The 17,226-nt window shown below is 38.5% G+C and overlaps 1 protein-coding gene and 1 pseudogene across 3 annotated transcripts in view; one reads left to right on the top strand and one right to left on the bottom strand.

The window, feature by feature from the left end:
* Window positions 1–17,226, top strand: part of LOC307191863 (uncharacterized protein) — a 145,123-nt gene that overhangs the window by 6,060 nt on the left and 121,837 nt on the right. The window lies entirely within an intron of this gene.
* Window positions 16,165–17,192, bottom strand: LOC307191488 (taste receptor type 2 member 39-like; annotated as a pseudogene). Its single transcript has one exon. The product of its transcript is annotated as a taste receptor type 2 member 39-like (transcript).

Here is a 17,226-nt window from a genome sequence, read left to right as displayed (position 1 = left end):
TCAGATGTAAATGCCAGTCCGTAATAGTTCTTCAAACGGAAAGAGCTTTCGCTTGCAAGGCAGAGGATAGTTAGAGACAGTTATTAGTTTAGCAAAAATCTTCATCCAAAAAGGAGATGGGAGAAAGGACTTTGGGGACACAGAGGGCTTGGGGTTCCAGAGTGAGATATGGGACGACACAACTTTAGAAGTCATTGGCTTTTTGAAGCTCTTACTGAACAGTGAGAACAGAGGGGTTTGCTCAGGGAGAGAGAAAAAAGTGCAGTATGGCTCTACCTTGGGCTTCTAAAGCATCTGTATTTCTCTTTCAAAGTCAGTCTCATTATAATTCATCCCCATTTCTGATATCGGCAGTGCCTTCTGAGAGTCCGTCTCATCTATTCCCACCACTTCTCAGCCTCTTGTCCTTTGCCTCTCACTGGTCCTGCCTGGAGACGACGTTACTCCAATTTCTAGTCCAGCGATTGGAATTGGTTTCTGTGCAGATGTATGCCCTGCGAGGAATTTTTGAGATCCCAGATGAGATAAGATAGGGATGAATTTTTACATTTGCAAATCAAATGTGTGAAAAAGCAGCTTACATTTTAAAGTAATTGGTTTAGTATTCGAGTAACCCCCCCACCCCCCAGCCACCTGGTGGGTGAAAACATAATTCTGGGAAAACTCACTCACTGCATGTTACACTCATCCCACTCAAGATAGTCTCTCGTGCTTTGCGCCTGTCTGCTAGTTAAAGGTAGAAGGTGTTCTCCAAGCCAAATAACTATCCAGTCACCAGCCCATCTTTCCCATCTGCAGAGTTACTACCTGTAACCCTCTTTCCTCTCGCTGTGACCCCTGTGTCCAGTATGTCACCTTTTCTTCTCTCTTAAACTGCCCCTTCTCTTGCTCATTCTCCTGGCACTAGTACCTCCATCTGTGTGTTCAGCTAGGTTTGTTGTATAGAATCCCATTACTTGATGGCTGGAAGAGTGTCTCCATGGTGAGATAGGCACAAGACTTCAGGGAATCGGCCACCATGCCTTCTTATATACTTGGCGGGCAAGTTAGAGTCGGCTGGGATGGCCTGCGTTCTACTTTTATCTTTTCTCTGTTTGTTCTCAGCTCCTATGAAAAAACTTCCCAAGGTAGTGGTGAGGGACATGCACATTGCTGTGTAGAGTACATGCTAAGAGGTCCCATATGGATGTTTTTCTTTATTTTAAGGAAAACAACACTTAACTAACAACTTACTGATAAAACCTCTCATCTCTAGCCCAACAATCAGCTTTCATGAATTTAAGCTTTCTGGAAATTTTCTATGAAACTACTGAGAAAAGGGAATTGGAGCTGCCACTGTTTCACCAACTTAAAGGATTGATAAACTTTCCAAAGAGGGGAGTCACAAAATGGAATTAACAGGGCTTCCCTGGCGCAGTGGTTAAGAATCCACCTGCCAATGCAGGGGACACGGGTTCGAGCCCTGGTCCGGGAAGATCCCACATGCCGCGGGGCAACTAAGCCCCTGCGCCACAACTACAGAGCCTGCACTCTAGAGCCCGTGAGCCACAACTATTGAGCCCGCATGCTACAACTACTGAGCCTGCGCTCTAGAGCCCGTGCTGCTCAACAAGAGAAGCCACTGCAATGAGAAGCCCGCGCACTGCAATGAAGCCCCCGCTCACCGCAACTAGAGAAAGCCCACGTGCAGCAACGAAGACCCAAAGCAGCCCAAAATAAATAAATTAAATTAATTAAAAAGGAATTAACAGGTCTGTTAACAGGTGATTAAAACACTGACATAAAACAAAAACAAGATCAGCCTGTTATCAATGGAGTTAATATTCCAGTTCAAAAATTTCTTTAGAAATTTCCTGTAGAAAACGAGTTTGGGGGCATTTTTATGATCCAAGATTAAGATATGGGCCATACAAGTTGGTCCATGATAAAACATTGTAGGCATCAAAGATTAAGCTTCTGTAATATGCTTAGAGGTTCTTGCATAATAAAAAAGTTTGTAGAAGGTTTCTGATTTTAAATGTTAGACCAAACAGATGCATTTGCCTCCCCTTTTGAGACTCCATTGGCAGAAAAATCTTAATGATGAAGAGGGAGGCGTGGGGATGGCCAACAGCAGACTAGAGAATTCATCCCATTTCTTGGATGTGGACCATCAATGAAAATGTATCATAGGCAAAGTGGAGTAGAGGATGCTCGGAATAGGCACGTGGTTGACCTCTGGGAACGTGCAGAGTTAGCTCATCAACTTGCCACATCCAGGGCCCTGGATTTAGGGTTCCTAGCTTTGGAGAGTGAGAGTGAGGTATGGTGCAAAACCAGAGGTATCATTAAAATTTTGTGTGCCAGATAGCTGCTTCAGTGATCCCTTCCAACTTTTCCCCACCCCTGCACACAGAACCATTGGCAGCCCCCATAGGGACAATTCATTTCTAGAGAAATTGAATACATTTCCCAGGAAGAACTAGGGCTTCTAGTGCCGGTGTGTGCACATAGATTAGAGTCCTTCTTATTGTGACATTTTAGATTTCCAGGCTAATGTCAGATTCCTCACTCTCATACCTCCAAGAAAAGCCACTTGTCAGAAGCCGGTCCTGGTGAACCGGATGGATGACCCAGTTACAAAGCAGAGCTCTCTGTCAACCGTTCTGTTCAGGAGACTGTCTTACTAGGGAATAACACTTTTTATGCAAAACAGCCGTTCATTTTCCCTCATGAATTAGTAATCAGGGATTATCAGAAATAGCAAAATCCATAGCTTGCAAGAGAAAGCCAAGATAAGCTTTCAGGGTAAATGACCCCTGAAGAAATAAAGATCAAAGGACACTTAAAAATTCAAACTTATATCCTCAGAGAAGATATTGTATCCATAAAAGAAGAAAAGGATGCTATTACAAATAAAAACAAGAAGAAGCTTTTAGAAATTAAAAATATGATTTAAAATTACATTCAGTTAATATATGACTTCAGTAAAAAGAAGAAGAAGTTAAGGTAATTTCTCTGAATGTAGAGCACACATCAGTGATAAAAACGAGGACAGAAAGGATAAGAGACACAGATGTTTCATCCAGGAGGTCTGGAATCTGACTGAGGAATTTCAGGGAGCAAGATTAGAGAAAATGGAGAGGAAGCAATTATTTTTTAAAAATAGAAGAAAATTTCTGAGTGCTGATGAAAGACATGGTCTTTTGGTTGATAAGCCCTGAATTAGTCTTACGTAAGTTTCATCAAATGGAACATTTGAGACTACCTACCTAAGCCATGATCATTCTCCCCTCTTTCTCATTATAAGTACCCTGCTTTTCTTAAGAGTAGAAGCACACACAATGAAAAATAATTTCTTCTGCAGATTTCCTTGCAGGGGTGTCCCTATACCCAGTTTTGCACGTGATGTAGAGGTGATACCTCAGTGTATCACAGCCATCCTTGTGGCCATGAACAGGAGGTTCAGAAACATGATAAGTGGATTGCATAAGAAGCTGGAAGGATCCAAGCTCTTTAATAACTTCCTGGAGCATTTTGTCCAGCCTCTAGACTTTAAATTACATTAAAAATATTAGGCATGGGCTTCCCTGGTGGCGCAGTGGTTGAGAGTCCGCCTGCCAATGCAGGGGACACGGGTTCGTGCCTCGGTCCAGGAAGATCCCACATGCCGCGGAGCGGCTGGGCCCGTGAGCCATGGCTGCTGAGCCTGCGCGTCCGGAGCCTGTGCTCCGCAACGGGAGAGGCCACAACAGTGAGAGGCCCGCATACCGAAAAAAAAAAAAAAATTAGGCATTATATGGTTACTGTAGTTACATCCAGATGAAGTGTAATGCTGTGAGCCACTAAGGACAAAAAGAGGATCCTGAAACCTAGAGAAAGAAAATACAAAAACCAACAAAGGACAGAGGTCCATGTTGCATTCTGATTTCTGATTAGTAACAATGAATGCTCAAAGATAATGAAATTTCTTCGAAGTACTTAAGGGAAATAATTTTAGACCTAGAATTAACCAAACTACCAATCAAGAGTGAGGGCAAGAAAGAAACAACAAACAAACCCCAAATCCTTTCCATACATTCAAGGACTGAGAGAATTTACTTTTTTATGGTAACCTTTCTGAGCAAGTGACTTGAGAATATATTCTAATAAGAAAGGTAGGAAATAAGAAAAGGTTAAAATAGTGGCTACCAGGAGATTGGGGGTTGGGGGGATTGAACAGATGTTGTTTAAGGGTACAGACGTATAAGGGGTCGTAAATAAATCCTAGCGATCTAATGCATAGTGTAGTGAATATAGACAACAGTACTGTATCATAATCATTAATCTTGCAAAGAGACTAGAACTTAATGATTCCAACCACTAAAAAAGGGATAATTCTGTAACATGATAGAGGTGCTAATTATCACTACAATAGCAATCATATTACAATATATAAATGTATTAAGTTAACAGCTATATCTTCACTTTACACAATATGTCAAATATATTTCAATTAAAAAAAGAGTAAGACATGAGATCTAGGAAACAGTTGATGGATATAACCGAGACATTCAGTGAAGGAATTTCCAGTGGGACATGCAGTGAAGGAATTTCCAGTAGTGATGAATATGAGTCAGGGTTAGGAGCTATTTGTCAAGAATGGAATAGGAGGATGAAGGGCTTTGAGAAAGCTGCTTCTGGGAAAAAAAAGTGGATTACATCTAACTGATAGTAACATGGTCAAAAATCTGAATTCCTTTGAGGAAATGGTAAAGTGTATACTTATCATTTTTTGGAGTATGTATGATCTAAACGACATAAAGGAAGACAATTGAGCAGAATTACAAACCCAAACTAGACTTTGCCTGCTGTTGAGTCAATGATGAAGTGTAAGAAAATAAAATGCATTCGATTTTTATGTTGGAAACAATCTCCTTTTATCTGGGTCTATTGACTGTGTCACTGAACTTAACGGAAAGCTCTTTTTGGTCCTAAGTCCAATAATACTTTTAATAACAACATTAGCAATGCTGCTTGTTGGTTTTCCACATTTAAAATAAATTCATAGATAAAGCATAGAAGACTGAACTATAGTTACAGAACAGCATATTCCAGTGCAAAAGGAGCATGTTGCTTTCAGAAGTTAGAAAGTAGAAAATGGGAGAAGTCATTGGAAGTCAAGGGGAGCTAATATAGTCTTTTTGTATCATGTGGAGTTGATAGTCATTAACTATAAATAGTAGAACAAGAAATTGCAACTTAAAATCATTCAATAATTTTGAGGCAACAAGAATAAGGAATACAAGTAGTAATATAACTCTTAAAATTTGGGAGGAGGAGAGGGGGAATTTGAGGGCAACGGAAGTGACGTTTCAGTCCTCATCTTTTACGGTGATGGGTCAATGGATATTGTTTACAGATGGATAAAGCAATGTACGTATATGTGTGCGTGTATTGGGGACCTATGACAGTAACCACCCCAAAACTAAAGCCAGAAATCAACAAAAACATAGCTTCTGGGAGGTGGAGATTGAGGTGAGGAGGGAGACTGACTGATGGTTTTCACAAAACACCTTTTCAGCATTTGATTTTTTTTTTTGACCAAAAGCTGGTATTACTTTGATAATAATAATTTTTAAAAAGTGAAACAACTTTAATTTCATTTCTGTAATTTTTGGGGGGGAGATTTATAAATGAGGAACATTGTTATGTTTTTATAAGTATTGGTAATCTAATTAAAAAAAAGCCATACCTGAGAATTTGAGTTATGAGGCTTTTAATAGCTTTCTAGCAATCAGGCTATTTCACAAGAAAGTAAAACCTCACAATATTACCAGAAACAGTGACAAACAATCGTGACACGTGACATGTACTTCCCCAATCATCTATTACTTGCTTTGGGGAGCTGCTTGATGAAGAATCTAATTGTTTCCATAAATATTTTCTCACAGGTGATGGCTTTTTTTTTTTTTTTTTTGGCCGTGCTGTGAGGCATGTGGGATCTTAGCTCCCCGGCCAGAGGTGGAACCCGTGCCCCCTGCAGTGGAAGCCCGGAGTCTCAACCACTGTACCGCCAGGGAAGTCCCTCACCTATTTCCAGCTGCCCATAGCTATGTTTTGATATTTATTGACTTAATGTCTTCATTAAGACATTAAGAATAATAAGATGGGAAAAGGTGTTGACAAAATTGGCCTACCAGTTTTCTCGGCATCCAGTATGTTATTCAGAATTCATTTGCTAAGGTGAAAAAATACCATGCCATCATTTTGGATATCAAGTACTTAAAAAAAATAACAGAATCTTTAGGAGGGATCAAATCACAAATAAAGATGAGATGTTTCACACCTGAAACAGTCATGTTCCTTCCTGGACAGCTTTCATGGTGTCAACAAAAAGTCATATTATTTGTTGGTAGTTTTTAAGGACGGTACATGAGGAATGCTGTCTAGTGCAGCTAAGTCTTTGGCCCAATGAGGACTCCACCCAAGGTGTCCATGTTTATCCATTGTCCTATAGACTGGTTATGAAATGGGGAAGGGCAGTTCACCCTTTTTTTGTCTCAGGACGGTGGCCCTTTCCACTCCAGGTCATGAGCAATGACTCCATCTAAAGTCCAGACCTGCTCTGAATAGATTCAAGTGATCTATAGGATCTCTTTAACGCTTGAGAGTTTCAAGGTCTTTATTGATTTTGCTCTTTGCCTATATTTTTCCCTTCTTACAAGTCCATGGACGTTGAAGTTCAGAAAATGGGACCTTTAGGACAAGCTTCTGCTTCTTCCTGATAAGAAAAAGAAATAGTGCTTCAATTTCAGAAGGAATTTAACCTAATTCTTTGCAGATAGGAAGAGAAGGAGGAATAAGTTTTATTTGGTGAATTTATTATAGATTAAGCTCTGGAGATTGGTGATTCAACTTTAGTTGCTACCCTTATATGGCTTCATAAAAAAAATAACGAAATGGCCATCTTGTATCATTCATTTACCACGTATAAATTATCTTAACTATTGTTCTGGACTCCCTTGTGACATCAGCATTATTACCCCTCTCACTTTTAGATGATGAAGTTAAAATTTGGAAAGTGCAGTTGTTTGCTCAAGGATAAACAGGTTATTCTTACCATTCCTTGCACTTCCCACACTTGTGGTTATTTTGTTGTCATTGTTGCTACTATTGTTGTTAAATAATTCCGTTTTTTAAAAGATTCAGCCCAGTTTTCTTCTCTGAGCCTTCCCGTAACTACTGGTTCCTCAGATTTTGTTTTCAGTTGATTTTTAGTCTCTAGTTCTTTACATCTCTTTCTGGCCTTCTCAAGTTGACTGTAGGTAACGTTACCCTTGCTCTAGGGCTGAGTGAGTGAAAGAAATTCTTTCGTTAAAAAAGTCAGCAGATGATATGGGGGATGCTCCTTTATCACTAATGTACTAGAACTTAGAGAGGCAGCTTTCTAGGGCTTGTCATACCAATAGTGATGGTAAATTAGAAACAATTTTTTCGTGTATAGAAAATAAAGGACTCAATTAGAGAGATGTTTTACATTTTAGATTTATACATGTTGACCGAAAAACATGCACAACCTAAAAGTTGAGAGTTCTGTTCTATTCGGCAGACAAAACTGAGGCCTTAAGCCCGGGACGCAGCATCTCAGCTAACTCTGAGAGACTGCTCCGAATAGGTAAAGGGGGTGGGGGGAAGCCAGGATATAGGAGTTTTTGCAACAAAGACCACCTAGTCGGAACATCAAAAGATTACTATCAATTAAAGCAAACCAGATATCTCAAGTTAAGGAATTTAGCACTTTTCTAGGTATGGGAAGATGCAAGAATCTGGACTCACTGAAGTCATTCCTTTGATGTGCACTGAAGCTGTTGGGGTCAGTAGCCTGTGCTTTCTCATCCTGGGTTTCCTCAGGCTGCACCGTCAGGGGGTGCCTGCAGTATCTGATGGTTTGATGGCGGGCATTCTGTTTCCATCCTGAATTCCCTCAGGGCTCCCCATCTGGGTGGCTGTAATGCGATGGCTCGATGGCTGCAACATCCTTTGTTTACTGATGACGGCAGGTAATATTTTTCATTCACGTAAGCAAACACTATTAAGCAGACAAAGATTTTACGTTGGTAGAAATCTCACTGAACATTCTTCAGTATGAAAAAAATTTATTTCTAGTTTAAGAAAAGGAAGGAAATCTAAAAAAAAACAATTCAACAAAGCAGACTTAAACCACTTTATAAATGTAAGCATAATGAAGAAAGCATAGGAGATCAGAAAGCTCAAAAGGGAGGGATGTCAATAACAAAATTGATTTATACATCTAGCGATGAACAATCCCGTTCAAAACGCACAAAATAGGAACTCATTCTAAAACTTCCAAATGGAGGTTCTCAGTGCATCTTGGCAAATTAAAGGCTCTGAGGAGAGCTGTGGTGATAAGCCTGTTTGCTATGGTTAATACAGCATTTCTTAAATTTATTGGACCAGAGACACATGCCCTCATGACCCAAGTTGACACACATTGAGAATATTCCTGGCCTTCAGAGAATGGCCATCACGTATCATATGCTAGTTCTGGATAACTTGAGAAAAAAGTCTTTTTTGCCACTTGTGGCTGAAACAGACCAAAGATGGGGAAACACACGAGTGGCATTGGCCTTTATAGTAAGCATTTTTTTTTCTTTTTTTTTTTTGCGGTACGCGGGCCTCTCACTGCTGTGGCCTCTCCTGTTGCGGAGCACAGGCTCCAGACGCGCAGGCTCAGCGGCCATGGCTCGCGGGCCCAGCCGCTCCACGGCATGTGGGATCCTCCTGGACCGGGGCATGAACCCGTGTCCCCTGCATCGGCAGGCGGACTCTCAACCACTGCGCCACCAGGGAAGCCCTATAGTAAACATTTTATAGGAAGCCTGGTGTGCTTTATACAGTAAGCATGACTTCATTCTCAACATTTAGTTACACATATCACAAAACACCTCTGATTTTATTTTTATTCATTTCTTGAATAGATTATATGTTTATACCGTTGAAAATTCAGAAGATACAAAGATGTATACAGCAAAAAATTCCCCTTCTCCTCTTGTCTCCTAGCCACACAATTAACTTCTTTGAAAGAAAATAATGTTATTAATTTCTTATTAAAATCTTCCAGAGAGAATTTATATAGGAAAGCAAACATACGCTCAAGTATTTTTAAAAAACCCTTTTAAATACAAATGATAGTATAGTAAAGGCACTGCTTTTTATTTTTTATATTTATTTTTATATATTTTTTTGCGGTACGCGGGCCTCTCACTGTTGTGGCCTCTCCCGTTGCGGAGCACAGGCTCCGGACGCGCAGGCTCAGCGGCCATGGCTCATGGGCCCAGCCGCTCTGCGGCACGTGGGATCCTCCCGGACCGGGGCACGAACCCGTGTCCCCTGAATCGGCAGGCGGACTCTCAACCACTGCGCCACCAGGGAAGCCCAAGGCACAGCTTTTTAAACTTGTTTGTTGGCCCTAATGATACATTTGGAAGCTGTTCCGTATTCACATATAAGCACGTTTGTATCTTTCTTTTCTCTTCTCCTCCTTGCCCTCTATTCTTTCTCCTTTCTATGGATGGATGTTGATGGATGTTTTGATTTTACTATTTTTTCTATTATAAAGAATATGGCAACAAATGTCACTTTTTGTGTATTCAAGTATATTTGTAAAATAAATCCCCCAAATAAAATTGCTAAGTAAATGTATGTACCTCCATAATTTTTTTAGCATTTCCTTTTTCTTTTTGTAAATTGAAGTCTATTTGCCATATAGTGTAAATTTAAGGTGTGCAACATGTTTATTTGAAACATTTATAAACTGTGATTTGATTGCCATTGCAGCAATAATTAATACCTTTGTCACATTACATAATGATCCTTTCTCTTTAGTGGTTGCAATCATTAACTTCTAGTCTTTTAGCAAGTTTGATGATTACAATACAGAATTGTTAGCTATATTCACTACTGTGCATTAGATCTCTAGAGCTTACTTACTACTCCTTGCAAATTTGTATCCTAAACAATTTCTGTCTTAACCTCCTACCCCGCATCCTCTGGTAACTACCATTTTACTCTCTGTTTTTACAAGTTTAGCTTTTTTTGATTCCATATACAAGTGATATCATAACAGTACTTCTCTTTCTCTGCCGGACTCATCTCTCTTAATGTAATGTCTTCAGGGTCCATCCATGTCGTTGCAAATGGCAGGATGTCTTTCTTTCTCATGACTGATATACCTTCATAATTTTCATAGGTCTTACTAAACTGCATTTGAGGAAGTAGCAATTAACACTCCATCCGTTTGTGAGATTGCGTGGTCCCTGTGATCGCCAGCACAGTGTGTGACCAAACTTTTTGATCTTTGCTAATCTGATGACTGAAAATTAGAGTAGTCTTAATTTTTCACTTATTATAAGTTATGCTTATGGCTGAGCATTTTTAACTTTTTTTGTTTTTTAGGTTTTGGAAAGCAATTTCATAAAATTGGAAATAAACATCAAGATGTTAAGTAAAAACAAAATGTCACAGAAATTTATATTCAGAGCCCAATTTTCTTCAACCACACATATGCACATTTAAAAAATATTAGCAAAAGCTGTCTCTGGGTTGAAGGATAATGGGTGATTTACAATTTTTATTTCTGTATACCTTTTTGCATTTTGTAAGCTTTTAATTTTAAAAAGCCATCTTCATTTTCTGTAACTTCCAGATCATATTCTTTGCCAATGTTTAAATTTAGTAATTGGTCTTATTGATTTATATGAGCCCTTTATATATTAGCAAAATTAGGGAGTCCCCTGGTTGCCTAGTGGTTAGGGTTTCGGGCTTTCACTGCTGTAGTCCAGGTTCAATCCCTGGTCGGGGAAGTGAGATCCTGCAAGCCCCATGGCGTGGCCAAAAAAACCGAAAAACAACGCCCCCAAAAAACTAAGGATCCTTAATAAAAAAAAAAAATTAGCAAAATTAGCCTCTATCCAGGATGTGAGCAACAGATACTATTTCTCAGTTTTTTATTTGTCTTTGCTTGTGGTAGTTTTTGCCATATGGAATCTTTATTTTATGTAATCAGGTTTAATAAACTTTTATGTTTTTTTCTTGTTTTATTTTTAGAAAGGTCTTCCCCAACTCCAAAGATAATTTTGAAGTCTCCAAGTTTTCTTCTAGCATTTAATTTTTTTAACATTAAGTCTTTGATCCATTTGGAATTTATCCTGGTATAAGATGTGGGAGATGCATCCCAATTTGTCTTTTTCCAGAAGGCTGTCTAACTGTTCTAGCACCATTTATTTGAATAGTCCATCATTTCCTTACTGTTTTGCTATACTACTTTTATCATATACTAAATTCTCATATTTCTGGACTTTCTACTTGGTTTCATTGGCTGTTTATTGTCCTGTATCACACTAGTTTGATTATGTTAGCTTCATAACATGTTTATCTCATGGGATTAATCCTCCCTCATTTTTTTGATTTGTATTCAGAATGTTGCTAGATATGCTTACTTTATTTTTCCACATGATGTTTGTAATCAGTTGGTATAGAAAAATTTTGGCATTTGTGTATATCACACTGAATTTTGATTCATTTATGGAAATGTTACATTTAATGACATTGATTCTTTCCACTCAATGACATGGTAGCTGTTCTACTTCTTCAAATTTCCTGTTGTGTACCTCTGGGGCATTTTATAGTAGTCTTCATGTAGATCTTGCTTATTTTTTGTTAACTTTATTGCTAATATTTTATCTTTTTTTTGCTCTTATAAGGGTTTTTCTTTCCCTTCCGTATTTCATGCTATTATTATTTGTAATAATTTTTTCAGTTGTTTGAGTTTTTATTTATACCATTATATATTCTACATATAATACTTCTGTCTTTTCTAATTTTTAAAAATCCTTTCAAATTATTTCTCTTTTATAATTGCATTGGGTAGTATCTTGGGACAACATTAATTAATAGGGTGAAAGTGAACATCTTTGTCTTTTTCCTGAATTTAATATAAATAATAGTGTTCCCTCCTTAATGATGCTGAGTATCAGGTTAGGGTAGATACATTTTATCAAATTAAGAAATTATCCATCTATTATTTTATTAATATTTTAAAAATAGGAATTGATGTTGAATTTTGCTCATGTTTTTAAAGTATTTATAAAAATTACTCTATGATTTTTCTCCTAAGTGTTAATATGTTAAATTGCATTGACACATTTTCTAATATTAAACCATCTTACTTTTATGGAATAAACTTGTATATTGGATCTCTTTGAGTTTTATTTAGCATTGTTGCCTAAATATTGGTAAGTGAGGTTGGTTTGTAGTTTTCTGGGAGACAGTTTTTTTTGTGTTTTGATATCAAAATTATATTGATTTTATAAAACAAATTTGGAAACTTCTCTTAATTTTTATTCTGTGAAAGAATTTACATAGGCTTGAAATTACCTGCTTTTAAAAAGTCCTTGTAGGGCTTCCCTGTGCTCTGCAATGGGAGAGGCCACAGCAGTGAGAGGCCCGCGTACCGAAAAGAAAAAAAAAAAAAAGTCCTTGTAATTCCCTTGTGAAGACATTTATTCTTAGCACTTTGGGGGTGTGGTTCTTGACAACTTTCTCTAGTTCAACTACAATGACTAATTCTGTTGGAGTCAATTTTAGTAAACTACATCTTTTCTAGAAACATCTATCTTATCTTGGTTTTCAAACTCTTATTATAGTTGAACAAAATAGATTCTTAAGAATATTGTAATTTTTCCAGTTTGTGGTAACTTTTCCTTTTTCAAAAATTTTGTGTATTCCTTTGTCTTTCTTTCTCAATTATATAAGTTAACACTACTAATTTTGTCTTTTTGCAATGAACCAATTCTTATATTCATTTTTAATTCTCTACCTTTTGATATTTCATGAAATGAATATTTAATGAATTATGTTTATAAATCGTGTTTTCCTTATGATTTCCTTAGATTTATTTTGTAATTATTTTTCTAAATTCTTGATTTGCGTTTATCATATTTAAAATTATTTCTTTTTTTTTTTTTTTGCGGTACACGGGCCTCTCACTGTTGTGGCCTCTCCCGTTGCGGAGCACAGGCTCCGGACGCGCAGGCTCAGCGGCCATGGCTCACGGTCCCAGCCGCTCTGCGGCATGTGGGATCTTCCCGGACCGGGGCACGAACCCGTGTCCCCTGCATCGGCAGGCGGACTCTCAACCACTGTGCCACCAGGGAAGCCCTGTTTAGGGCTTCAATTTAAAACCTTTTAATTGAAGTATTTATACACAAATACATATATACATGTATAGCCACTTAATTTTTTAAACTCTTCATTGAAGTTATATAACTCATCAATTTTCACAAACTAAAAATAAGTAACTTGCACCCAGATCATGAAACAAAATATTACCATGGTACCAGTGCCCCAGAAGTCCCCCTTTGCTCCTTTCTAGACAATAGTCACCCCACATATCCTGTCTTAAAATTGCAGAGAGCAGTTTCGGTAATGCTTATATTGTTAAAAATGGTACCGTAATATCCATCCTCTCTTATATCCATGTTTATGAGATTTCATTTTTGTGATTTATCTGAATTTGTTCTAGTACTATGTAGTATTTCAGTGTGTATGAAAATGCAGTGAACTTTATTGGAAAGCAGTTTGGGAGCATCTATAAAAGCTGAAAATACACATATTCTGTAACTGTGAAATCCCTCTACTAATTATATATTGACCAGAAATGTACACGTGTTCAACATGTATATCTTGAAATTGGACATTGAAAAATAGCTCTTAGAATTTTGAGTAACACATTCAAATTCACGATTATGATCTGTTTGTAATATCTCCTTTTGCCTAGATTTATTTATTTAAAAATTTTAAATTTTATTTGAACTTAAAAATAAAACCAGTTTACCGATTTTTCTCATCCCTCTCACCCCCACCTCTTACAACCACCAATTTGTTCTCTGTATCTATGTTCATAGAAGGGCACTCTTTCTATTGAAACATTAGAAATGTAGGAGAAAATTAGTGGTTCTATAGATTTGCTAATGGGAAGGTGAAGGAATGACCTCCTAATGACTTCCTTCTATCAAAAAAGAAAATGTAAGGGCAACTTCATCAGTTGAAAATAAGGCAGAGAGATGATAGACTGGAGGTTTAGGACTGAGGAAGAGATATGAGATAGTCATCATGGGTAGTTAATGAATGACTTCTTTAGGGAAATACAGGATAAAAATGCCCAGTGATGTTACTCATTTGAGGCTGAAGAGCATGAATCTGTAGGAACATAACTTCAGTTGTGAGAGATCTCGAGCAACACCAGGCTGCTTAGAAGTAAATGTGGGAGGCTTCCCTGGTGGCGCAGTGGTTGAGAGTCCGCCTGCCGATGCAGGGGACACGGGTTCGTGCCCCGGTCCGCGAAGATCCCACACGCCGCGGAGCGGCTGGGCCCGTGAGCCATGGCCACTGAGCCTGCGCGTCCGGAGCCTGTGCTCCGCAACGGGAGAGGCCACAACGGTGAGAGGCCCGCGTACCGCAAAAAAAAAAAAATTAAAAAAAAAGAAATAAATGTGGGATGTAAAATAGTTGGGTTCATCTAGATGTGCAGTTATTCCACATGATGGGAAACAGGGACCAGGAAATGAAAGTGTTTTATAATTCATTTATATAAAAAATATATTAGGGAAAATTTCAAACATACCCTGAAATAGACTAGTATAAAGAACCACCATGCACCTGAGACCTTGTTTGAAAAAAATCATCAACATGAGACTCATCAAAACCTCTCTACCCCTTTGCCCTGCTGAATTATCTCAACGCAAATCTCAGACATCATCTCACTTCATCTGTATATGCTGAAAACATTTTTAAGGGTGTGGGTATGATTAACCAGTATTCCAAACTGCTGTGAAGGAAAGTGAAGAGGGGTTGATAGAGGGACAGAGAATCTAGACATGTCAGTGGATTGAAAGCTGGCGATTTTCCACGGCAGCCCTTGAGCTAATAAAATGAAAAATACGAGGTAGTGATAGGAGTGGAGATGTTTAACTTAGGATTTTGAAGGTTTGCATTTTCATAAAAAGCGATGGTTTCAATCAACTCATTAAGATACACGGTTCTTTCCCTCAAACGTTGCTCACTTACCTAGTTTTCTTTGTAATTAAAAAAAACTATATATGTTTTAAAATTTTGAAATTAGTGCATACACGTTCTAAATGGTTCAAACGCAGAAAGCTATAAAATTAAGTGTAAATGTTTCATTTATCCCCAGACACCTGATGCCACTATTCAGAAGTCCTATGTTAAATCATTTTTGGTACATCCTTCTAGAAACATTATATATACATATATATACACAAGAAGCATTTATATTGCATTAAAAACATAAATGGAATCACAGAATATCTGCTTGCATTTTGTACTTAACAACATATTGGCGATCTTTTCATTTCAGGACACATGCATCCGTCTCACTTTAAAAATGTTTGCATAAGTTTCCATTTCAGATATGAGTTCCCTCATTAATGAATAGTCCTGCAGTGAACATCTTCATGCCCATATTTTTTTCCATATATATATATATATATATATATATATAAAAACCATATCTTATCTATGGGAAAAGTTCTTAGTAATTTTTAGGTTGAAAGATATTTTATGTACTGTTAATTTTGATAAATATTCCAAATTATTCAGATTATGTCTTTGGAGGATGGAGATAAAATGCATTTCCAGCTGTTACTCAGAAAGCTTCCCGAATAATCTGAATCTGTTTAAAAGACATGTGGATGGGGAAAGAGGGGAGTTGCCAGAAGTTCAAGTTGCAAAGCCTTCCTTTATTTTGGTGGCTACATCAACTCTGGCTACACATCAGGATCACCTTGAGAACTGAACAAATTGTCCAAGTTCAAACACCAGAAATCCTGGCTTCACTGATCTGGCGTCAGGCCTGGACATGGGTGTTTTTTAAAAAAAATTTCCCCTAGAGATTCTAATGTGTAGCCAGTGTCCAGAACCACTGCTTTAGATAGAGAAAGGGGAGGTAGAAATGGAAGACTCAGGTGAAGCATATGTCAAGCATCACTAAGATTGTGCCCATGAAGCAAAAGAGGAATGAAGGTCCAATTCCAATACAAAAAACACATCGAGTGAAAGGATCAGATCAGGTTTGGGGAAGAAAGGAGGCAGGAAGAGAGAGATCTAGGTGAGGGAAAGGCAGAGCTGGTTGGGGTAGGTGCTTTGGGTGTGGGTCATAGAGTCCACTCTCAAGTAAAGGTGAACTCCGCTTCCGGGCTGAAGCCGCTTCCAGGCTCTTCTCAACCCAGGGTTGTCCTGTATCAGTAGGATGGAGTGGTCAGCCGGATAGGCAGCCATGATGATTTTGCACAAAGTATTCTAGGAACTATTGATATCAAAGATGTCGGACATGGAAAGAAATAGAGCATCTGCATTGAAAATTTAGAAAATGAGAAAATAGCTGATAGCTTTGATGGTCCCCACATGAGCCTCCATGCTGGGGTCCCTGGAACCAGTGGCATTGCTTTCCATGTGTAGGGTGTGTCTCTTTAGAGAGATGATCAGCAGGGTGGCAGGTAGGATGAACGTGATCAGAGGAACGAAGATTCCCACGTTAAAGAAAAGAACCAGGCTGATCACGTTGGTCTCAGTGAAGTAATTTTTCTTAGTGGAGTTGAAGGAGGGGCTAGAAAAAGGATGGTTGCAATGCATAGTGTAGATGTTTTTGAGGAAGAACACACTGTGGCCCAAAGGAAACAAACACTGATAGTCACAGAAACCAGGGCATCCATCCAGAAATTCTCTACTTCGGCTTGAGGAAAAGGGGGTAGGAGAAATCCGCCATCTTCACGAAGTAGAAGAATCTAAGCCAGGCAGCAAACCAGAGGCTACAATCATTGAAGAACATGAAACTTCCTTTGAACGTATCATATACGATGAATGTCTTGATTATAAAAGTGTGGGGATGTTGAACTGAAGGTGAGTTCTAGCATCATGAAGCTTTGTAGCACTCTTCCGGATACGCTCAGGAGAAGCAGGATCTTGCCACTTGTGGAAACTGCCTTGTTGTGAATCCATCCTGCTGTATTTATAGCCACAATGAACCCATTTGCAGTGATACCAGGGACGCATTCGGTGCCTATAATGATTCACATCAAAATGATGCGAGATGGTGACAGTTGATTTTCTGGGGGATTGCAGGTTTCAGTCATCCTGAGTTGTTGCCTCTCTTTGGTGTCTGGAGGA

The sequence above is a fragment of the Stenella coeruleoalba genome (assembly GCF_951394435.1).
Source record: "Stenella coeruleoalba genome assembly, chromosome: 9".
NCBI lineage: Eukaryota > Metazoa > Chordata > Mammalia > Artiodactyla > Delphinidae > Stenella > Stenella coeruleoalba.
This window is presented reverse-complemented; position numbering and strand designations above follow the sequence as displayed.